Genomic DNA, 23,718 nt, shown 5'->3' on the forward strand with positions numbered 1-23,718 from the left:
ATTCCTGCTTGAGTCCTGGTGAGTGAAATGATTGCCGGCCCATGTACATGATGTGTCCTATTTTGATGCACTTGACATCCTCATTTTCTGAGGTTTGTGCATAACTAAATAGTAGTGAGTCAGGACTTGAATAGGCTTTCATTTTGGAGATAATACACTTATCAATGTTTCCCCACTACTATGAACACGGGCAGAAGTGGGGATAAGTGGAGATCACATTAAAAGTTCTAATCTCCACTACCTGGTGGTCTTGCTATCCCCTACTATTCCCGTGGTCTTCGGTCTTCATGCTTGGCTTGGAACTACATCACTCAACATATCTTTTAACATACATGATCTAGTAGACAGCACGTGAGCCTTGCATGCAAAAGAGATAGAACTTAATGTGAGAATAAATCTCAGTGTTGAAAGTAAAGACTGAGAGCGATAAAGCTCAACAAGATATCACCTGTGGTTAAATGCCCCACTACCTGGGGCAAGGTTGGCGGCTGATTCCCCCACCTCTACTCGTGTTTATAGTAGTGGTACAAAGCATTGATAGGTGCATTATTCCTATGTACTGATTCAATCCTCAGTACACCAATTGCAAGGATTAGTCTGCATAAACCTTATCTCCATGACCAGTAAGTTCCCTGCGGTATTACAATGCTGTGATCAGTATGTGGTTGTGTATTTAAGATACTGTGGAATTGCTGACCGTTAGCTATACAAGGGGGTGGTACTCCAAAGTATTGTGTACTATGACTATGCCTATGATCTTCATTCTTGGTCAAAGTGCAAAATAATAGGCCTTGACATTAAAAGGACGCTTAACTAGTCAAAATCTCATAATTAGTTAAATTCTCATAAAACTCACATTCACATTGTTTTTCTAACACATATGTGACTTTATAGTTGTCCTGTGAGCTACTACAAAAATTCCTTTGACATTGATTTCGACCTAGGATGAAGATCACACTACACAATAGATTGTAGTGTCACTCATCTGTGAGTTGCAGCACTCTTAAATTTGTACATGAGATTAACTGTACCTTGTGCACAAACAAGTATCTTCAATAGCAGGCCTTCATCTAGTCGGGGGGGGGCAAAGGAAGGTTTTGTTTTATGAGAGTGGGGGAGGGCAGTAGTGTACAGATCCATGTGCGCATTTAGGTCTGGGGACATGCTCACCAGAAATGTTTGTATTTTAGACTCTTGGAATGCTTTTGGTACATCCTCAGGTACCTGAGAATAACATGCCGCTGTGTTTTGTTGCTCCTGGTGCATTCTCAAGTATCTGCGAATAACTTGACAGTTGATTTTTGCATTTTAGGTTCATTCTCAGGTACATGCTGCTCTAGGAATTTTTTTGTATTTTAGACTTTCTAGGATTACTTTTGATACATTCTAAGGCACTTTGATTTAAACTATTGAAGGGGGGGCTGTGGGACAGTTTGTCAAGGTGGGGGGCAGGGGTGGATCCATGAGTGGCAAGGAGAGGGTCACAAACAAGCTAAGTAAGATGCTAGGTAACAGTTTTATTTATTTATTGTATATTATCCACCTAATTAAGGACCCACTACTGTAAGTCTGTGTAGCAGCTCATTTGACTTTGATTTAAGGTGAGTTTGTAATAAATGGTCATGATATGCATACAGTGTACTTCTTGAGTGATCACTTGATTTTGGCCTGAGAAAGTTTAGCAATTCTGAATCAATTAAAAGATATATGACTCCTCCACAAAGGGAAGGAGAAGGGTGCATTTTGTCCCAAATGCCCCATGCATTGGTTGTGGGGATGAGGGTCTCTCTAGTACTAAACTTTTGGACCTTACTAGCTTAAAATCCTTCTATTCAGAATTAGGTACAAGCTACCAAAACCTTATTATTTTGTATGAAATTATAAATTTTCGTTTTCAAAATTAGTCGTTTACATGTAATTCTGTAGTTACATCAATAAACAATAAAACAACCATAGACAACTATATCTATGATTGCAAAGTTGCATAGACTAAAGTGTGTGGTCAAAGTGGATATTAATAGTAAATATTATCCCCCATATGTAGCATATACCTTTTGAAGATGGTGATGTATGTGAAAACAGGACATGTGAGCACGTATATTGGCCTACATTTTTGTACTTTCATCACTCTTTACATTATACATATTATTCTATTCTAGTAATAAGATATGACCTGTTGTGTGATGGTGTGTAGTTTGTGCCCATGTGCCTTATTTTTGCATCTGGGGTACAGTCACATATACAAATAAAATTACTTGTACAAAAACATAGTAAGTATATATAGAGGCATGTTATTCAATTATGTTATTCAATTTAAGGAGTCTAGGGTGGTGATTTTGAAGTGGTATTGTAGCATGGAAAAGGATTGTTGATAATTTATTATATATTGAAATTTTGTGAGTATTACAGTCCCAGCGCTACATCTGACATTTTCTACAAGTGGAAATTTCCTTCAAAAGTTTCTATACATGCAATAGACCCTGGTAATGAATAGGAGTCATATTCCTTGCTTGACATAGAGAACTTGTGCCATGTAAATTAATATCCATCACCTTCCAAATTACATGTTAACAGTCCACTGTGCCATGTAATCTGTATAAAATTGTACATATTATATTGATGTGACCTACATTTCTAGCATACTATAGATGCACAATGAAATGTCTGCTGATGCTTGAACTTTGAAACATCTTCTTGGAGATCCTTACATCTTGTGAGCTATATAATTCTGTAAACTTGATTCCAGTTACGTATAGTTTGGGCCTAAAACTCTGTTTCATTGATCATTGACCCACTATTTTATAGCCTTGACCATTGATGCATTCGCAATGCAAGTGGACAACTTAAAAATATATCATCATTGGGCTGCACAGTTTGTTACTAATAATACGTACATGGTAAAAAAATAGAACTAATAGTTAGGCACTAAGACCAAGGGAGAACATAGTCTGGCAGCGCCCTTCCCTTCACTTTTAGAGTAAGGGTCTGGTAACCGTTGTATACGGTATTTGTGCTACCAGAATTCAAATGTGGTTTCAAATTGCGCGTGACGTAATGATTTACCTGTTTTCAGGCTGTTGTAACTCGGCAAAGAAAGCACAAAACTTAATACTTCTCAACGTAGGTCTACAGCGTGTATATCTCGGAGTCTCGCTCGGAGAGTATCAGCTGCTTTCCAACTATCCCGAATTCAGTAACTATGGTTATTGTGTTATTCATGATGCAAACTACACGTTTTATGTCACAAATACTTATTTAAACTGGATATTGCAATTTGATTGGCTCTACCACTATAGTGGTAGTAGCACAAGTACCCTATACTACGGTTACTAGACCCTTACTCTAAAAGTGAAGGGGCGGGCGCTGCCAGACTAGGGAGAACAAAGTAATTCAGTAATATCATAGACTAGAGGCAGTAGCATCCCAAGTGCAGTATAACAGTGCTACTGAAGGACTACTAGATTAGCAGTTTGTCTTTGTGTTGTAATAGTTTATCATGTACAAAATTGCTTGAGGGCATGCATGTGACTAAGTGGGCATGTGAAAGTGATAAGTGATTTAGTAAACCTCTAAATGAGTATGATGTTGTCTAAAATAATACTAAACCAGCTTGGCCAGGCGACCTGAAAGGAGGCCTGCATGTGTAATGGTCAGATGACCTGACCAATTCAAATATAACTGACACAACATTGTAACTTATCATAGAAGATGTGCCCAAACACCTTAAAGAGCAGTGATACTGTGTCAAAAATGTGTTGTTGAGTCCTGCTGTGCTAGAAGCAATTTAAAGTTCAGCTCTATTATCTATGGCTGTTCAGTCATTTGTTGTATAATCAGTATAAATAACTGTCTACACTATGTTGCTAGTAAGCAGTGTTGGGCAAGTTACTTTGTAAAAGTAACTAGTTACATATTACATATTACTTGCAACTGAACTATTTAGTTACAGTTACATATTACCCATAAAATAAAGTAACTGTAATAATATTACATATTATATTACTTTGTGTCCACAGCCTTAAGCTGTCACGTGTGAAACTACCACCTTATCACGTGACATGATTGCGTTGTTGGACAATATGCAAATTTTGGTTATAAGTAAGAAGCTGGTGAATAAGCTTCATTCAGTAGACTTCGTTACTTTGTTGTGGCTAGGCGTTACTCAGGGATAACTAACGAGATTAGTAACTTCGTTACTTGTAGTAATAATATTACGTAATATTAGACTCGTTACAGTAACTATATTACTTAGGTAACGCGTTACATTTGTAAGTAAAGTAGCTTGCGTTATATTACCTGTTTTTATAGCGTATTTCGTTATATTACTTTGTTACCACAAAAGTAATAATATTACGTAACGCGTTACATAAGTAACGCGTTACTCCCAACACTGCTAGTAAGGAAGCATTATAGTGAGAACAATAATTGTTACTGAACTTATGACGCCTGTCACACATGGTACTTCTATCAGCCAGTAGCTGATGATGTTAAACACACTACAGTACGTGCTGTCAATGATTGTGAACAGCACAGAAGTTATTCAATAAGTAGCAACCACGCAATAATGCTTTTAAATACTACCAACAGCAAATATAAAAATATACATGATGCCCTGCAGCTGTGGGATGAATCAAAATTGTTAACATAAATAGGTAAACATGGCTATAATTCTGCATGTGTAAAGTAGCGGCTCCTACACTTTTGTTTTTTTTAGTCAACAAAAATAAGTCTACTTTCAGTTAGTGTGTGCATTCTGCTGAAATCCTTATTGTGGGCCTGATAACACAACATCTGTTGGTGATGTGGCTTCCCTATGGTGAATTTGTAGACAAGACAAGGTGAGGGGATTTTCTCACCTTGCTTTTGTTGTAATTAATTGTGGTTCCAACAGCTCCAGGTTTGCACACCTGACCTAAATGACTAAACAGTTGAAGTTAATTTGGTTGTCATCATTTGTGATCATGTGCCATATGCTATACATTTGGGGTTGCGTATTGGAGGATGAATTAGCAGAACTGTACATTCCATGGTTACTGTACACATACAAATTTCAAGGGACATAATTTTCATGGATTTTGCAGTTGCTTTGCTTTCCGCGACATTTTCATCCTTGAAAATTAATGATTATCAAGGTTAGTTCTATGCTTTCTAATAGATAACCTTAGTGAGAAATGACTGATCCTCAAAATAAAACCACGAAAATCCTGAAATTCATCGATCCCGAAAATTACATACTGTACCTAAAAAATTTGTACATATATGGTGGTATATTCTATGGTCATTCGCTTTAAGAAAAGTGCTGTATCCAAACAATGAAACATCCAGACTCTTTGCCTTAGAACATTTAGAAACCACCTAAAATCAATATACTGTATTATACACAAACAGGTAGAATGTACCCACAAACACGAACCTGTCTTTCATGTCAAATGATACGTACAGTAAATTTAGATCACAGCAGATCATTAGCTAGTTTAAATCAGGTGTTTAAGTAACTTGCCATGCACAAATGCTGTATACATCACTGTCAAAGTAGTACCAGTCTTTAATAAATAGCATGATGGTATAAACTCAGGTTACTACAAAATTATGTTGCCTCATATAAGCATAATGAACAGGAGATGTATGCAAATTGTGTGTAAAATCATCAATTCTAAAAACCAATTTCATAAACATGTTATAGAGAAATCTATTAGATAGCCCCCATGCAGTGCTCATTTATTTATTATGAGCCACTTGATCAGCCCTGCCCCATGGTTTTTCTTGTAAGCTGCTTCTCTCCCCAAGCTCACGAGTGATATAGCACAAATATCCTGTTACTTAAACGTACTGATTTTCCAGATCAGTTTATGGGTGAAGTTGGGACCTCCCAACTGTCCACATTAACAGGTTTCCACGTAACAAATCATTTTGTTGTTTGATTATCAACTAGCAGTGGAACCTGTTAATAATGTTAATAATAGACACTTAATCATATGTGGACACCTGTAAAATCCAGAGTCTGGACATTTAGTAATGGTCTCAAAGTATCCCTTAGCATATAAATCGACCATGATAAAGAGGAAGCTTTGAACCATCTTTATTGCAATGTTATACTACACCATATTAATTCTAAAAGAAAGCTAAACTAATATAGCACCATTGCTTACTTTTGCTTAGCTTTTTGTTGTGTAAGAAACATATTTATGTTATAAAATATTTTCCAGTTTTTCTTCCACAACGTACTACAATATTTATACCTTCAATCTTTCTACACAAATTGTAATCATTGATATACCACTAGCCAGTATAATAACACAATATTGTAGTTGTATACAAATGTTGGTATCATGAAAATCATAATAAGTTGTAATTTCAAGCTAAAAAACAAAGAGCATTTTTTAGAAATTTATCAGGTATGGATGGTTTACTGGTACATAGGTAGGTGCAGTCAAGCCCAAATATCCCATCAAAAAGTTTTAATGCACTACGTACAAGTATCTCAAAGACTTTCACAGGACTAGTAACCTGTAGAAGGTTGTACCATGTCTCGCAGGTGAAGGTATGGGCACCTGAAGTCCCATATGGACCTTCACCCACTATGTGATACATGGACAGTTGGCATTTACTTCCCCAGTGACACCAGGCTGCAAGGTCCCCATTGAACAGCTGAATAGACTGGAGTAATGTAAGTAAAGTTTCTTGCTCAAGGAAACACCAAAATATCAATTGGTGTAACCAGACATCGAACCTATAGAACCTTAATTTTCCATTATCAGGCTGATGCTCTAGCCACTTGGCCTGGTATTACACACACGCACACACACACACACACGCACACGCACATGCACACACACACACACCACACCATACACACACACACACACACACACACACACACACACACACACACACACACACACACACACACACACACACACACACACACACACTTGCTCACTCTATTTAACAGGCATGCAGGTAAGGCTCTACATATTAGTGAAAAACTACGCACATTTGGTGAGTTTAAACTATTAATTATGCACTCATACTGTTGAATAGACAAGACTACAGTTTGTATGTGCCTCTAATATGCAAGACCGAGAATGTGGTGTACATGTATATCGCTAATGATGCTTAATGGTTGAAAAGGTACTTGAGCAAACTTAATGTGAGTCCAGTAGTCCATTCTAGTAATCCAGCCCAGTACTCTAGTGCAGTAATCCAAAAGTCCAGTCAAGTGAATGGGTATACATCCATAAACTTTATGTTTGCTTGTTGTAAGATCTACATGACAAGTACTGAGTATCATTACAAATATCAAAAGCAAATGCTGAGTTGGGAGTTGTAGTTAATTGGTGTGACTACAGTTGCACCATATAGGAATTAGACCACAACTCCACAGTAATTTGTGTACACGTGGCCACAATAAACTAGTCATCTTGCTATCCCAAACTCTGTGAGAAATGTATATACTCAAGAATTAAAACATACTATCTTTTGGAGTACCTAGTCTGATGTATATGATATTATCTGCATGGAGGCACTTCTTATATAAACAGACTTTATTTCCATTTTAGGATGTGTAAGACAGTCATCGGCCAGCATATGCCATTTGTTCACCAAGTGAAATTAGCTGGCATACATATAACCTGAAACTTTTGTGAAAATATATTGAAGTAATAGCTTGTGTATAGGGGTAGAAATATTAACTAATCCTTTATATCCCATGCAACTTACTTTTTGTAAAATTAGCTAACTATAAATTAGGTTATAACTAGTTAGTTTCATGTCCTTGTTTGTTACCATTTCACCCAGGGGAAGAATATACTGTATGCAATGGAAATGGAAAACGGAAAAAAGTCAAATCTTCATGACATGTATATTAGGGTAAAACTCTTACTTAGTGGCCACCTCCCAAAAACAGCCTCATTACAAAAACCACTTCTGTACAAGGTCATAAGATGACAAAGGCACACTTATATCCAAGGACATTACAGTGACTACCTCCTTACAATAACCACCTCTTTACAAAGACCACTTCTTAAGATTTTATAGCTAAGCTACAAACATGTATTGTATGTATGACTTATTCACTAACTCACCTAGAAAATGATAGGTACTTATGGTCATCTTTTGAGACTGCATTTTCTTTGATACAGTTATAGTTTACAACACTTTATGAGAATATCCATTACAAACCAACCAACTGATTTATGGTACAGATGGTCTGATCAGACCAAAATATGGAGGATGATATTGACCTTACCATGGGGTCATAAAGAGGAGATACACCATTAATTTTCTGGGGTGTACATATTTTACACATTATAGTAAAGGTCCTGGAGTATACCTGGCTATAGTATTGGGTTGGGATTATGATGAATATATGTAATTGTATACAAATTCATTATTACGTTCGGTTTTTGTAAAGAGGTGGTCATTATAGGTCATTAAGTATGCCTTTGGCATCTTCTAGACCTAATTGCAATGTGGTCTTTGTAACAAGGTGGTCTTTGTAACGAGGTGGTCTTTGTACAGAGATGGTCTTTGTAATGATGTGGTCTTTGAGAGGTGGCAACTAAGCAAGAGTTTTACCCTAGTGTATACATGTAAATGAAGATTTGACCTTTTCCGATTTCTATTTTCTGTTTCCGGTTTCCATTTCCACTGCTTCCAATTCCCCAGGTAGGTGTTTGGTTTTAATGCATGATTACTAGATACTATGTAACCATTGTTGTAACATAGTTACAGTACAGAGAAAAGTAGCTATATAGTTATCCCAACGGACTGCATATATAGACAACTCATAATTTTAAAATCCTGCGTGATGTTTCTATTCTGAAAGTCAAATGTTATACAAAATGTCCTGTACTGTGCATGTACGTCTGTACATGTATTGTGTTCATATGTAGTAACTGCATGTCTATATTCAATTTATTCATGGTGGTGGATGTTAGTGACCCACATGATTTTATTTAATAGATTAAAGTGACATGATGGGATTTCAACAGTTTAGTGATGCAGGCCATTGATGCTTGTTTTACATAGGTAAGCTATAGTTTATATACAGTGCAGTTGAGTATGCCATTAAGTATAACTAACAGGTCATTCTAAGGAGACATGGAAAGGAACTCTTACTGCAGCACTGCATCAAACAGCAATACAGCAGTTACGATGTTGCATATTTAAACATTCTGTGTATACATATTCAGTGTACATGTGATAGAAGTGTATTTATATTGATGCAAATTAAACCAATAATGCCGTAGTTGTACTTTTTCAAATATAATAGATCTGTTATGCTGTAATATACTGGCACAACAGTGTGGGCAGATAATATTATGTGTGTTTTATACGAGTGATTGCAAGTTCAACAGCATGTACTGTGTACAAGTATATCATGCACTGTAAAACATAATATGCAGAGTACTAGTGTATAGTACATATGGTTATAACCTTAGTGTAATCACTTAAGTGTATATAGTATTATTTTATCATAAGGTATTAAGCATTATAATTACTATACATGCATGCGTTCTGCAATTGCATCATTGGCAGATCTTTACTGTATTATATTGTTATCGATCGATGGTGAACTTCATAATATTAATAATACGTATCTTAAACACAACATTGTAACACTGATGCATGCACAAGTGTGTAATTGTATATTGTAGTAACCGTGCATGCATGGGTTTATTGCTGCATATGTATGTGCCTATATAATTATATATATATAGCTTTATAACCTATATAACTCTTTACATGTACTGTTGCAAGCATGGTTACAGTAGTTGCAAACTATAATGCATTGTTATACGAACTGTAATATTATAATTATGGTCTACATACAATTATTATTATTATATATCTGTTAAAGAAATCAATGGTTATAATTACAAAAGAGTCCATATGTGTCTGGGGATCTGTGCCATTATGTATTTTAGCTTAAACTTTCTAATAAAACAATCGTTTTGTTGATTGCTTGTATCACTTCATGTATGATATTGATGGAGTCTATCCAGGTATGTAAATCAAAACATGCATATATAGAAAGAGTAAACAAAGTTAAATTAAATATTATACAATTGAAGAAATTTAATGTGCTTGAGTCTATTCTATCGCAATCAGGTCGGTGACATGCATACTGGTCTATATATTATTATCTAGCTATCATATCAGTTTACAATGAGTCATCCATCTCTTCAGCCTAAGTATGCAAAGAGTATGCTGCTAGGGGGAGGTGGTTAATTGTATACTTTTAATGAAATAAAAGTAATAACCAAAAATGTAAGATTAAAAAAATGCTTTGGACCAGTTGGTTAATAATCCATACATGCTCCTATATAAACTACTGGCCTTATACTGAAACTGAAAGGCCAGGATACAGATAGTACGTGTATACGTAATTATTTGTATTATAATTGTATATGCATTTAAATGATGATACTTCCCTTGAGATTATCCATACCTAGATCTGTTATAGTTAGCTATAATGTATTTAATTTTAAGAATAGCGTAATTTTCAAGAGTAGTTGTGTGCATAATTGTGCACATCTTCAACATTATTTCAGCAATCTTTGTGAAAGAGTTACAAAGAACACTATTTGTGACTGGATTTATGAAAAAGGGTCTTCCACACATCCAATTCCATAAACTTGGGAGACCATTCCTTAGTGTTCAAGTAACATAATTATTATCCTGAAACTTTCACCATATATTCAGCTATGTTGGTGCTCATTTCTGACCAAATTTCAAGTCAATAGCTCTTTCCATTCTAAAGATATGAATTGCCAAAAATGGCAAACTGGATGTGTGTGGAAGAGTAGGAAGACCCCCCTTTTGTAAATCCGGTCACATTTGTACATTTGGTATGTGGTTAGTAGATTGCTTGCAACAATCACATCATTCCACCTTTCCATAGTCACAACAATGCCACATACTACCACTGACTACACATGCATGGCACTTTTATGCTGACACAAGTAGAAAGGTCATCAGTGATATCAGTTGAAATTCATCATACCAGGTCTCCAAACAAGCCTTAGGCCTGGATCTCCAGTAAGCACATACACTGCCTTTGAATCCTTACTGTGTACACATAAACATAATGTACTGACTTATGACTAATGTGAGGAATAAAACAATCACAATGGAAAATTTAATGTATACATGATGTGTAAACAGTTTACAATAACACAATACAGACACAACATTCACACTGTAAATGTCAAAGTAGCACTATAATTGTTCTCAGATGTATACAGCAACGTTGAATCACCATTTTCTGTTTCTCCTATAAGTAGAAATATACGTATATCTGTAACCACTGCATGTATGTAGCTTACCTAGCTCAATACGTATAAGCATCTTGTCTTTGCAGTCCCATCAGAATAATTTTACGTCTAATGTAGAAACAAACAGATCTTATACACTGTACATGCAAAGTGAAATATGCATGTAGCAAAATACACAGTACCGTTACAGTAAACTTTAAATGTTGAAAATATTAAGTCATCTAAACCTTCAATGAAAAATCCCTTTACTGTTAAATTAGTTTGACAAGCAGAGTACTGTAGTAGTAAAAAAAACAATTTCAACGAAAAGTGAACCCATGTTTGCATAGAAGAGATGTAGCCACCACACATACACCTACTGCCTAATTTTACTTGGCAGCTGGATCTGAGATGTATTGACAGACATTGACATGAATGACTCACTCAGCAGCCACCTCCTTAACCACCTCTCTGTATGTAGTGGCCACCTCCTTAACCACTTCTCTATACTGGCCACCTCAAGTAGTTTCCAAACACAGCAAAGGTGTACTACATGATATGTTTCTAAAGCAAATTCTTTAGCCAGTAAACGGTTCATTACAAAGCATTTTTGTGATGGGTGTGTCCACCCACCATTCTAGTTAAAGTGCTTCGCAGCACACAAGGAAAGCCCCATTCATTGCTCTCAGAGATCAGCCATCCTCATTCAAGTTATCACAATGAGAATGAAGGTTGAAACTTTTCACACTTGTTTACAAGCATGATGTGGACAGGCAAACATACAATCATACTACACAGAAACAAGTGGTTTTCCTATATCCAATTTCAGGAAACCAGGTTCATGCCCACAGCTGGCCTACAGCTTAACAGCGCATCGGGTTAGAGTTACTACACAAACTTTAATAAAATATTTTACAGAGGAATTAATTTTATTGCTATGTATGATAACTGCTTTGTAGAAATCAATGATCGAATTTCATAGCTTGCAGGCAAATGCCAGATAGTGACAGGGGACTGATACACATTGTTAATTTTATATATGTCATACCTGATGACTGATACCTTCATTCATTTTCCTTACTCACACTCACTGAAGTACCACAATCCACCTACATAAACCACAGCATGTTATGAGCTGTAACACACTGACTAGTGTATATATATATATCTGGCTACACTGCCATTAAATAGATTACTGCATGTCAAACAGCTTACCACGCCTTCAGGCACAATATAACATGCTCAAAATCTAGGTTTATCCAATTGCTATGCATTGTTCACGTGCAGTGATTTAACGAGCACGATTATTTTGTCACATGAGGACACATAGTTGCCATGGCGTCAGTGTTATCGCAAGAAAACCAGCCGCTTTTGCCAAGCCTACAGCAGTGAACACACTTTCTATTAGACTCTATTTAGGCTGTTTTGGGTGGGTAATAAATCTCATATACTCCACCTTGTTTAATATACTCCACGCCTTCAGGCACAATATAACATATGCTCAAAATCTAGGTTTATCCAATCGCTATGCATTGTTCATGTGCATGATTAAGCAAGCACAATTATTTTGTCACGTGATGATGCATAGTAGCCATGGCGCTAGTATTATTGCAAGAAAACCAGCCGCTTTTGCCGAACCTACAACAGAAACAGCCGTGAAATGAATAATAGTCTAAATAGAGTTAGAAAAGGCCCTCAGTAGCACCATTGCTTCACTCGTGCGCTACACCCCGGGGCATTCAGGTTTATAAATTTCATTGACTCCGCATTGTGCCCGTGTAACTGCTTTAGACTCCATTTAACATTACTCAGATTACTTACCTCATCCACAGCTGTTTCTGCTGTAGGCTTGGCAAAAGTGGCTGGTTTTATTGTGATAATACTAGCACCATGGCAACTATGCGTCCTCATGTGACAAAATAATCTATTTAGAGTGTAACGTGAAATAGAGCCTAAAGCAGTTATACGGGCACAATATGGAGTCTATGAAATTTATAAACCCTCAGGCCCATAGTAGCACCCTCGCTTTGCTCGTGCACTACAACCTGGGACTTCGGGTTTATAAATTTCATAGAATCCACATTGTGCCCGTATAACTATTATTTAGGGCCCAACTTAAACAAGTATGACAAAACACCTACAAGGACTTGTAAGTGATTACAGTTCAGTATGGATTATAGGGTAATTGCCCGTGAAATCAGCACCATCATAAAGAATTAATGCTAATTGCATTCTTGAATTTTTAAATTATGGAAAGAATGTTTTAATGGAGTATGAAGGATTATAATTAAGACTCCCTTGGCAGTCCTCACTTTGTTATTAGCAGTGCTGTCTTCTCTGGTGACTGCTTATCCTCCATTTCATACTTGAAATTATTTATCACATGACAAAGCTTCCAATAGACCCAGCTTTGACAAAAAGTAAAAACTACACTCACACCTTCACAGGGATTCACAGGGAAATATTTTATGGTAATTTTATGCATTGATACTCATATCCTACATGCATTCATGTCAGCAACAATTTATTTGCTGGCAACGAAAAAAAACAGTTATTGTAATGTACTCAACAAAATAAAGGCTATAGAACTATTATATATTATATATATATACATGCCTGCAAAAGTAGTTTGTTCTTAGCTGTGCTTGTGCTAACACAAATCACACAGCTGTCCCAATCTTCATCCGATTGAAACTATCATCACCATACATACATATGGTAATGCCTGGCCTTAAATAAAGGCCAGAGGAAAGCTACAGTCACTCATGAGAATGACAACGAATGAACCGGCTGACCATTAACTTATAAGTGAATGAGCATAATGCATCTCATGGACTAGACCCATGGACTCACTGACGGACAGGGCTTGAAACAGGAAATGTTGGAGACTGTTTTCACGAATACTATATACGCACTAATATTTTCAAAAGATGATGCTAGAAATCTTAGTTAGGGTACAAAGTTGCCATCGATTTAAACTACAACCATAACAAATGCACTTGTAGCTAAAAGTACCTACTGCCACGGGGCGTAGGCAGGGGAGTTCAGACGAACCCCTCTTTCAGAGGCAGAATTTTTAAAAATCATACCAAGTCTTACAGCCCTGGAGCTCTCTGGTAGCTACTTACCCCACCGGCTCCTCTGTATTACTCTTGAGGGTCACATCACATTAATGCCGAACCATTGCAAATTTTATCTATTACATCACGTGATCAATTGCGCACGTGATGCATGGTTGAAATGGTGTGAGTGAAATGGTGAAGGACTGTGTTGAGACATATTACAAGGCAGCTGCTGCTAAACTTGAGTGGTTGTGTTATACATGTGTCAGGTTAGAACAAACTGTGAATTGTTGATGCATATTTAACTGAAGAATGGTTTGTTTATTTTGTTACATGTTGTGGGCACGTGATGTCTCGAACATATAGGAGTACAAGCCAAGACCATCAACAGGAGGACTGGCAGAGAATAATGTATGCCTGGAAAGAAATATTGCCAACTGCTAAGGGACTTGAGTGTGGAGGGCTTCCATGTGCTATGAAATTGAAGTTGGCTGTCAGTATGCTGTCTGGAAGTGAAGATTAGTTAGTTTTACAATTGGTTTATAGTTTCATAAGCTGCATAAACAGCAGTGTGTAGTTTTTAGTTAGTTAGATGCACAAACCACACCTTTCGATGTTACTGCTTAAGGGCACATTTTATGTATACTTCATTTTCGTTCAAACATAGTCTAGGGGAAGCACCCAGGCCTTCCCCTTAAGGCATTCCACTTTAACTCCAAACCCCTTCAAAAAAATCCTGGCTACGCCCCTAATTGCTCCATCACCAAAGCTAAAAACTACTATTATACCAAGTGCTGTAGTAATGAAGAAACCAGATATACAAATTTATGAATACTACAGCATTACTGTATTGTCTAATCAAATACTCCATGCATGACTTTTTGAAGATTAAATAGCAAAAATTTAATATGTATTGCAAGAACTATGTAGATACCGTATGGATTATGTGTAAAGCTCAGTCTATGTGTCCTGTCATCCAGTTTGTAAGCAAAATACACCACACCAAGTGAATGAGTGAGTAGGGTGACAACAGCTGATGCATGAGGATTGGGGTCACCAGTGTACCCCTCAGCTGAGCACCTTATCGTGGTTTGATTTGAAAATTATATTGGGCTTACTCCATTGCTAGGAATCCTACCCAAACACAAAAGAAAAATATAGCCACTACATACATAAACAACCCATAGCAGAAAAATCTCAAAATGTAACGAATAATTATTCTATGGCAGAACTATTGTTATGCATATCAGACAAGCAATGGACTGGACCTAATGGGAATAATGTGCACTTTGTGGATAGTGAGTATAGGGTTGGGAGGTTTTTAGGTATTAGTAGTTAAAAAGGTATTTTTCAGATACCAAAGTGATTTTCTAAAAATACCGAATACCGAATTTGATGTAGTAATTAATTTTTGGTGGTTTAGTGATAACCATACGTACATGAAGTCAAGCCTCATACAACCATAATTACGCTGTGGACAAGCACAGAGCTTTGAGTGCATGTTGAAGTATTCACAATGGTTTTTACTTTTTGGGATACTTCAAAACTTACTTTGTGGCACAATATTATTGTTGTTTCATTTGTTTCTTTTTAAAAAATGTGGGTATAAGTGCAAATCATAGCTTACCCAAGTTTAAAAGGTATTTAGTGATACCGAAGTATTTCTCCTAATACCGTACCGTTCTTCAAAAATGCAATACCGCCCATCCCTAGGTGAGTATATACAATGCACAAATTGATTTGATTATTCTAATTACTTACTTCAAATACACACACACACACACACACACACACACACACACACACACACACACACACACACACACTACAGAAAAAAAAAGAAGGTCACCAGCAGCTAAGCAAAACACAGCAACCAAGTGAAACACAGCTGTTGCTCCCCAGCGAATTAGCACTGGGAAGCCTCAGTTACTTGAGTTTGGTGCAGGAAAATCCTCTTGGTGCAGCACTCGTAAGCCACACAAGGATTGCCCAAGTCTCACAGAGAGAAGTCACAGAACCTGAAGTTCCACAATGACCCCTACACCCCTAAGAGAGACAACGACAGTTGGGTATTAGCTTCCCCAGAAAACACCAGGTACCCATTAATGTTATAGCTGCTTCCCCAGTTGACACAAGGTCACCAGGTCTTCATTTTACAGCCGAGTATTCAGGAGCAATATGGGTAAAGATTTTTGTTTAAGAAAGCAACAACAACAACAACAACAACACCAACTTAGCATAACCGGGCATGACCCTTTTGATTAACAGGATGATGTTCTAGCCACTTGGCTATTCTGCCTCTCTCTCTCTCTAATGCACACACATACACGCAGTGAACCAGCACTGGAACACCTGTACATTACCCAGGTGATATGAGTCAACACCAGCAAATATCCTGAGACAGGACCAGTTACTCACAGGAGACTGTATCACGTCTCACAGGTGAAGGTATGGACATCCAAAGTCCCATTCACCCACTCTGCGATACATGGACAGTTGGCATTTACGTATACCTCCCTGGTTTATACCAGGTGGCCATTGATGTAACAGCAGGGTGGACACTAGACACACAGACACACACTACACACCTGTACTATCTGCTTTGTCAGTAGATAAGGTTGGGTTCAAAGGCTAACCTGTGCCAATAGTAGCAAATACAATGAATAACACATTATAATCTCACTTGAAATTATATATTATACATGTAAGCATGGACGCAGTTGTACACTCTGTAAGTATGATATTAAAGTTTAAAATTTCTGAAATGAATTTTAATGAATTGAGGTAATGCCAGGGTCTACTGTTACTCTCCAATACAAGGCAAACTGAGAGGCTACATTTTTTTTGATGTGTGCCAGACACATGACAATAAATGATGCTCTGCCTAAAATAGTGGTATACCAAGCAGAAAGTTACATAGCTGCATTACACAGCTACGAATATATACTTTCAAAACCGTATGCATGGTGTAGTCCTTGTAAAAGTGAACTCTAGTGGCTAACACTTTGCATATTGAGTTTGTGTGTGCATGTGTGTGTGTGGTTGGCGCATGCAGTGTGAAAGGTGGTCATTGGGTTGAGTCAGTTTCGTCTAACACGTACAATATCTCTTTTTTGTGATCAAAAAGTATCTGCTATACACTCTATTGCCTATTGTACCTGTAGTACCATGAAATTGCTCTGCTAAAAGGATAAATTAATATGCATGAATTTCTTGCCTACGTCATGATATACAGCAATAGAGGAAGCACTAAAATAGTTCTGGAAATGTGGCTTGTGATTTAACATTGAACGATCAAGGTAATTTAAACATTATTAATGACAAGCAGCCTTCAGACGCTAGCGAACCCAACTCAGTAGTTGAAATAAAAAATGAGTAACAATTCAAGAGTCAATAGTTTACTAACAGTATCATGATGGGACAGAACCACGACATTTTCTACAGGCCTGAACATTTACATCAATAATAATGTGGTGTTTCCATAATGTTTTAATGAAATCATGACTGCTGCATTGCATGGTGTTGCACAGGCATGGACTGCAGGCGGAGCTGCGACTGTAGTTAACGTCTAGTGCCTTTCCCATGGTCAGAGTTTAAGTCACTCCTTTCATCTGTGGTATCACAACATGTTTGCTAGTTCATGCAAGTACGGTGGGACAGGAAAATCCAAGGGAACATCATGAGACCTAGTCTCGTGCGTGCGACACCTATCTATGATCAGGCATATTGCAGGGTATGGATACAGTCGAGGATACAGCGTAGCTAGAGCATAGATAGTATCTATGCGTAGAGTAAGACGACACACTGCCTTAGGCCATTTACAACACACAAGCACTTTGAATTCACACTAAACTCACAATAAACTTCCAATCTCACTAAACTCCGATACATCCGGAGAGACAGTCAAGGCGCTACTCCTGACACCCGCATCCTTCAATATGGTAATAATAGCAGCGCTACCCAAACGTGCGACTATACACGGTGATACTATTCAGGTATTACCTGATATAACACGTGACTTTTCCTCAGATAACTACCTGAATATATTACGAGAATCGGGTGAAGACACAGTCTTCAGTTTTTAGCACAGGCGCTTTTTAGATGAATTTCATAATTAAACCGTTGCCCCTAGCAACCTGGATTTTACATTATTTTGTAGGTGCGAATGTCAAAAGTAACATCTCCAATTTTTAAATGGATAGCATTTATAGGTCATGAAATATGACATTTTAAAGTTTGCATACATTATCTATGGGAGGGGGTAACAGTTGCCCCTTCTGGGAAATCACATGGATAATGTATAGGAAAACCACAAATTTCAAAATGTCATATCTCATGATCTATATACTCTATCATTTAAAATTTGGAGAGGTTAATTGTGAGATTCACACCTACAAATAATGTTCAGTTGAGAAATGACATTAATTGAATTTGCTGTTTTCCCCACAAATGATTTATGTGAATGCCCAGAAGGGGCAACTGTTGTCCCCTCTCATAAAAAATGTATAGAAACTGAAAACGACAAACTTTAAAATGTTATATCTCATGACCTATATATCCTTTTAAAATTTGAAGATGTTACTATAGACATTTACCCCTACAAATGTTGTAAAATTCAGGTTGCTAGGGGTAATGCAACTTTTGTTATTATGAAATTCAACCATTGGCCAAGGGGTTTGTTACCCGGTTGAGCTGACAATACGTAGCTTCATAGATAAAGAGTTCCATAACTTGATACTACTTGGAAAAAAAGAATTCCAGCAAGAATTAATGCTTATTCAAATTCTTTTTTTCCAAGTAGTATCAAGTTATAGAACTCTCTAACAAATGATGATGTATATAGTTCTGATCTCAGCCAATTTAAGCAAAGGATAACAGGACTGCTCTTATAATTTTGTAATGTAACCACTTTGTGCATATATGCTCCTTGTGAGGTCCGCACAATAACAATAATAAATAAATACCTGACATAGCAGCCAACAAATCAGTTGTCTGTAATTCCTTACAGTAATTAGCATGACTCACTGCATGTTCAACTATAGTTTTGTTGCAGCAATGAGCCATAGCTACTACATCTTGCAATAACCCAAAAGATTCCTCCATGGCCCACCCAATTATTATAATAGTAGTCAAAATTATTACTTACCGTTGATTTTCACCACTTGCCAAAGATGTGCACATGTATGCTTCACAATAATTTTGACACAGTAATCTTTAAACAGCTGGCTGTAGCTAGGACCAGATGTCTACAGATCTAGACCATCAGCACTTGTGCTGTAAAAGCTTACAAATATTAATTCACTCATAGCTATGGACTTGAATTGTAATAATAAAAAGAACACCAATGTTTTGAATTCACACACAATGTTATATGTGCATACTTTACAGACATAGTATTCATGCAACTAGCAGCAACACATGGTAGCTGCATGAACAACTTTGATTATGTTGACAAATAGGTATTCTGAAGATGTGACTACTTGCATCAAGAGATGCTCCTAATTTTGTGGACAACTCTTCTCAGTGGCAGATTTAGGGGTGGGTCAAGGGGGCTCTTGACCCCTTGACTTATAGCTGCAAATAACTACCACCAGTCTCTGACATATAAATGATGTACTCCCAAGACTTCCAATGGGCAGCCTAAATGCAAATTAAAGCCCACAATTAAACATATTTGAGTTTTGCATAAATGACATAGCCAGCTGTGCATAGCGCTGTATAATATTAAATAAATTTCTTTAACATGAACAGTAGCTTTCGGTTGTATAAACTTGTGCACACCAAAATCTGTTATTATAAACCTTTCAATATTCAGAGTGTGTCAGCATTTTCAAGAGAGCTGCATTGAGTGCATTCTAAGATCCTGTCTAGTGACTACACCAATGTATTTGAGTGCACAAAAGTGTGTACTGTGCAGAGCTGCTGAACAAGCCATAATATAACAATAATAGTTCACCAGGAGGGTAGCTGGAAACCCTGGCCCATCAACAGTTGCACACTATATAAACATCAAAATCTATATAACCTATATATTTCCCATTATGCTTGCATTATGGTCCTAGGTTAACAACATTTCTTTACAATTATCTTGGAATATTTTAATCACTGAATGCTCTATTAGAGTATTTCATTACACGGTGACTGTTCTATTAGAGAGTATTGGTCTAAGGAGCTATATACAATGCCTTTGCTCTTTTGCAGTTTACAGTTTTTGCTGACTGTTCTAGAGAGTATCATTTTCATGGAAATAAGCTTCATAGTTTGAAATATCCACCTAATATGCTAGCACCATGCTGGCATCACTATGCTTTTTTATTAAGACTTTACAGCATGAGTGCTGCAGGTCGGTAGGACACCTGGTCCTACAGCCTGTTTAAAGTTGTTACAAAACGTGTGTTTGAAAAGGTTGAGAATGGAGAAAAAATCCATGACTGGACCTGGGCAGCCTTGAACCTGCAGCCATCCGATTAATGCTCAAACATAAAACTTATAAACAATTATAGCTGTTGAGTAAACTCAAAATATATATCACTGTCATGTGTACAGCAACTTAGCTTCTCCATTATACTGTAGGGATGTCAACGGATTTTAAAAATTTAATGCATGTTCCAGTGAATCTAGCCACAGAATTCTGTAGAGCTAAAAAAGTGTTGCAGATTGATATAATTATAAGGTTTGCCACATTTGGTTTTGTGATAGCCAGTAATTGGCAAATAAACAAATAGGCAGTTCTCCAGATTTTTCCATTGAGCACCATTAGTAGCCATATGCACGGCACACAACAACACAGGTGACGTATGGGTGATTATATGATGCATTCTCAATTGTGCAGCATTGTCAGGAAACTAACACAGGCATTTAAATTACATCTTACACTGACTGAAAATCACCCTATCAATAAACTGGAACAGTAATATTAACACTACTCAATGTGGTAATCGACAAAACTAGCCTGCTGTCATCTTCCACACAATTTCTAGGGAGGAATCTAACATATATTGGAGTTCACACATACACCTAGCTACTCTGAAACTCACCAAAAGAACACTTCCTTAATTGACAAGGTCATCAGTATGAAATTAAAGTGAAAAATCTAGTTCCTAAACTGTCTGTAAAACACACAATATATTGTACCACTTTTTAATGAATTTATGGGAGAAGAAATTCAGTAATTTTTGTGGGGCTTTGACATCCCTATAATTATAGGAACATATAAATATACTATTACATAAAACAATTCATGTCACTTTGAACACACTCGCTTTAACACGTACAGTCCATACTACTGGTATCTTCCCTCCTGTGGACACATAATAGGTGTCATCTGATACACCACGAGCCATCCAAAAATCAGCAATCTGTCAAGATCATTTATCTTTATCCTTATCCTCATGAAAAAACGTTAACAACAAAAATCCACCAATTATGAGCATAATTTCAGGAATATAGGTAGTTAAAAATTTATATTACAATTCATGAATTTCTTACTTGCAGTGTAATGGGGGAATAGATACTCTTAACCAACAGTGTTAGAGTCACCACTTAGCAATTAAAATAAACATGGCAGAATTTGTCCTACAGATCAGATTGATCAGACATTTTCATCTCTTAGTTTATCATAACGGCTACATACAATAAAATCCATGCTTATTATACCTGATAGGACGTATTCATGCAAGGTTAAGTGTATCTACTGTAACTTTAATTTCAAACTCCCAACACTTCAAATATACAACATCATTAAATAATTCATTATACTATAACACTGACAGTATAATTATCATATTAACACTCAAGGTTATTGATCTTAATATTATTATTATCTGCAAAAGATACCCTAACCTTTTCCAAGCTAAGCAAGACAATTTTTGACTATCATACATAAAAAGATTCAATATTTGTGACCAGGCCTGTGACAATAGGGCATGTGGGCACAAACTACACCCCATCACTCTACAAGTCATATCTCGGTACTAGAAAAGTATATTTCCATTCTGTAACTTGCATCATGATGCCACTTAAATGCTTACCAAGAAATGAAAATTGCAATACCATAGCATAATGGTACAAAATGTTATGAGTGATGAAAGTATGACAAAGTAGGCAAAAATTTGTGACCAGGCCTGTGACAATAGGGCATGTGGGCACAAACTACACCCCATCACTCTACAAGTCATATCTCGGTACTAGAAAAGTATATTTCCATTCTGTAACTTGCATCATGATGCCACTTAAATGCTTACCAAGAAATGAAAATTGCAATACCATAGCATAATGGTACAAAATGTTATGAGTGATGAAAGTATGACAAAGTAGGCAAAAATCATGTGCCCACATGCCCTATTATCGCAGGCCCAGTCACATTTGTTGCCAATATTTTGTTTTGCTGAAATTCAACAACAAAGGTTCTACACTGCACAAAAATACACTTAAATCAAGACACACGGTAGTGTGTCGTGCGGCCCAAGAAGCCGGCGCGTAACACCCGTGAGTATATTGACAGGAAGAAAGAAAACGCAATTTTCGCACCTCCGTAGCTCTGTGCTTCCTTGATGAAACAAGACGATTTTTGCTGTGGACATGCCCCCCAACTGCAGCACTCCACATTCCAAATTTGAGCGAAATCGCTTCGCGCGTTCCCGAGATATGCGACTTCAAAAATTGGCTCAGTTTCTTCGTTTTTTTTTTCTTCTTCTTCTTCTTCTTCTTCTTCTTCTTATTTTTCTTTTTCTTGTCGCACACTTACAAAAACTGCTATAAAACTCGCACGCCATATCCGATTGCCTTGAAATTTGGCACACAGAAGGGGGATATAAAGGCGCATCTCGGTACCAACTTTGGCTGGAATACGATAAACAGGCAAAGAGTTATGAGCGATTATTCACGAAAATTAACACCAATATGTTGTCACGCCTACAGGGTAAACCGCGTATGGGAAGAAGCTGAAAATCGGTGGGTGAATAGGTTAACTATTGAACCTCAAACCTTTTGTGGTTTGAAAGAAATCGAGCTAAAAACCAGGAAGATACAACGAAAAAACCAACAGTGTGTAACAATTACGCAATCGAGATTAGCTAATAAAAAACGACTGCTTGCCACGCCTACCAGGTAAACCGCTTGGGGTAATGCTTTGAAAATCGCTGTACAGATGGAGTTATCATCTTAGAAAGGCTCTTCAATGGTGTAGAAGAATCAGACTTAAAACCACGGAGTTATAACACGAAATCCAACTTAGTGTAGCAAGTGTGAGATCGAGATACTCTAATAGAGCAGTCATCCTAATAGAGCAGTCATCCTAATAGAGCAGTCACCCGAAGAGAATTCAAGAGATCAGCTAGAAACAAGTAACCTGTATAGAGATCAGCTACAAACAAGCCACCCTGTAGAGAGATCAGCCA

At 37.0% G+C, this 23,718-nt stretch overlaps 2 long non-coding RNA genes across 10 annotated transcripts; one reads left to right on the forward strand and one right to left on the reverse strand.

Annotated features, from left to right (window-relative positions):
- The first annotated feature begins 126 nt into the window (after positions 1 to 126).
- Positions 127 to 9,236, forward strand: LOC136251356 (uncharacterized). 2 transcript variants are annotated; one of them, XR_010699044.1, is made up of 3 exons: positions 127 to 987; positions 1,553 to 1,601; positions 8,965 to 9,236. It is a non-coding gene; the product is annotated as an uncharacterized lncRNA (long non-coding RNA). The 2 variants fall into 2 exon arrangements; XR_010699043.1 differs by lacking the exon at positions 127 to 987 and adding an exon at positions 2,045 to 2,087 and having other exon boundaries at positions 1,469 to 1,601.
- A 1,878-nt stretch (positions 9,237 to 11,114) lies between these two features.
- LOC136251350 (uncharacterized) lies at positions 11,115 to 18,349 on the reverse strand. 8 transcript variants are annotated; one of them, XR_010699032.1, is made up of 6 exons: positions 18,323 to 18,349; positions 18,178 to 18,251; positions 16,909 to 16,956; positions 12,307 to 12,367; positions 11,331 to 11,387; positions 11,115 to 11,278 (listed from the first exon to the last, which is right to left on the reverse strand). It is a non-coding gene; the product is annotated as an uncharacterized lncRNA (long non-coding RNA). The 8 variants fall into 8 exon arrangements; XR_010699034.1 differs by lacking the exon at positions 18,323 to 18,349 and adding an exon at positions 13,571 to 13,666 and having other exon boundaries at positions 18,178 to 18,316; XR_010699030.1 differs by lacking the exon at positions 18,323 to 18,349 and having other exon boundaries at positions 18,178 to 18,316.
- Between the last annotated feature and the right edge of the window lie 5,369 nt (positions 18,350 to 23,718).

Source organism: Dysidea avara, chromosome 3 (assembly GCF_963678975.1).
Source record: "Dysidea avara chromosome 3, odDysAvar1.4, whole genome shotgun sequence".
Classification (NCBI taxonomy): Eukaryota; Metazoa; Porifera; class Demospongiae; order Dictyoceratida; family Dysideidae; genus Dysidea; species Dysidea avara.